This window comes from Limulus polyphemus, unplaced genomic scaffold (genome assembly GCF_000517525.1).
Source record: "Limulus polyphemus unplaced genomic scaffold, Limulus_polyphemus-2.1.2 Scaffold363, whole genome shotgun sequence".
In the NCBI taxonomy this organism is placed as follows: domain Eukaryota; kingdom Metazoa; phylum Arthropoda; class Merostomata; order Xiphosura; family Limulidae; genus Limulus; species Limulus polyphemus.
In genome coordinates this window covers 429385-431820 of record NW_013665973.1, presented here as the reverse complement: position 1 = coordinate 431820, position 2436 = coordinate 429385, and positions in this window count along the sequence as shown.

Below are 2436 nucleotides of genomic sequence, written 5' to 3'. Positions count from 1 at the left end.
ATAACTTGATCTAAGTAAGAGTTTTTTTCTTCCCTATTTGTAAAACAAAATCCTTACTTGATAGAAAAAAACGAATATTATTTTCGAAATTTGCGTAGCTGAATTATGGAAATCCGTTATTAAAACCAAAACAACTTTTATAAAGTTTAAATTCGCAGGCCTGTATTTTTAAATGTAATTGTGGGGTACGTGTTTAGCCAATTCTTTGCTTGCTGTATACTGGTCTACATTTCTAAATTGATCGAAAACTTTCTGCAATTTCTGAATGGATTAATATCTAATGTAACTGGTAGCAAAAGTAGGTCCACACTTTAAAGCTTTACAGTATGTTGGAACCCGCCAGTGGCACAGCGGTATGTCTGTGGACTTACAAAGCTAGAAACCGAGTTTCGACACCTGTGGTGGGCTGAGTACAGATAGCCCATTGTGGAGCTTTGTGCTTAACTTCAAACAAACAAACAAATACAATATTGTTACGACAGCGGGGGTCACGTGACGAGTATTCTAGAAGATTCGCGATAAACGCTAGTGTGTTACGACAGCGGAAGTCAAGTGACGCTGGTAGCACGTGTTGAGTGCCTAGAAGATTCTAGAAAAGGCGGTATTATCGTATATAAGTGCGCTAGACAGAGAGAGAAGAAAAGAGAGAGGGGGGAACCAAGGATAGCAGTTACGGTCGGCGGGAACCGAGGATAGCAGATACAGAGTTCGGAACTATAGTTGCGACAGGCGGAGATACAGACGGACAATTGAGTCAAGCGCGGTAGAAAGTGAGTGAATTGTTGTGAACTGTAGTATGTGTTTAACTCAAAGTAACTGTGAAAATTGAGTGTATTGCAAAGTTGTATTGAGGAAGAATAAACAAGTTTTATTTAAGAAAGGACTTGTATCGCAGAAAACTTAACAAACAAACATACAGAGACGTAACAATATGTTGGAGAATATTATCTTACTTTTGTTTGAGATGTAAAACAAACACATATGTAAACGCACTGAACATGTAGTTTAGCAGTATCCTAATATATTCATGTATTTTAATAAAATATAGTGTAATATTTTCATGCATTAATTGGTTCGTTAATGTAACAGCAGACTGAAGTCTCTCTGTATTTCCTTGCTTTTCTTCCTTGAACTTTTTTGATGCTAGATATGATAATATAATCAAGCAGCGTGCTCTCATCTTTTCTTGAAACATTTAGATATTCTCCACATCACCTTTTTTTCAAAAAATTGACAAAGCAAAACCTCTTTAACAATGGTCAAATCTAAATCAAGCCACCAAAATTGTCTGTGACATTTCTGTCCGATGGTTTTAAAATATGTGATTTCAGTAGAAGTTTGTGTTGTTTACTGTAAAATCAAATCAAATCCCAAGGTGAATTAATACAATCGCAGTTAAAACCTTAGCCAAGAAAGAGCATTGTTAGTCGCCTTTTTACAACATAAATACGTCAATTATTCAAAATCCCTTTAGCACATTGTCTACTCCACACCTGTCTTTTATAAAAACCACACATTTAAACATTCTACAAACAGCTCTTAAATCGTTAATTAACCTTCCAGTAGTCATAAGTTCATAAAAATATAAGGCTTGAGTTTCTCCAACCATGCAAGCTGCTTGGTATAATGGAATGGGGAATGTTCTTGTGGTAAGTATTAGGTTCTTTTATTCCTATAAAAATGTAAACGTTCTTGGTTACCATGTCTACCCCACAACGCAGTATTTCCACGCGGATTGACAAGAGCTTACCCAAGTCGATTGTGCAAAAATAAGAATAAAAAACATTGTACCTGAGTTCGTATTTTCCAGAATTAGTACTGTTACGACAGCCGAACTCACATGGCGCTGCCGGCGCGCTGGCGCTAGTGGCGTGCGTGATGAGTTTCTCGAATGATCAGGGAAGTCCGAGTGTGTTCGAGATGCCGCGTTCGTTAGTATATAAGCCTGGCAGAGAAAGCCAGCAAAAATGAATGAAGAGAGAGCAGTAGTTACTTTGAGTTCCGTGTAATTTATGATTCTATTAGTTTCGAGCTAATGAGCCGTAAGGTGTGTGTTTTGCACTCGTCGAGAGCGAAGTTATCGAGATTATGAATCACTGTGATTTATAACTTGTATTATTAAAGTTGTTAAGTTTAAAGTGACGAGAAACGTACTGATTGTGGGACTTCTGTGTACTAAAAATTTGTATCGAGGAAGAATAAACTGGTTTAATCAAGAAAATACTTGTATCGCTGAAGATTCTCGGTAAGAATTTCTACCGGAAACAAACAAACAAGCAGATAGGTAACAAATTGGTGTCAGAGAGTGGGACATAAAAGAAAAATAAGATGGAAACGAGAAGTGGCAAATCAAACTACAACTTAGCAGATTTGATGGCACCAATACAAGAACAGCAAAAGAAACAAGAATAACGAGAAAGAAAATGAACAAGAAGA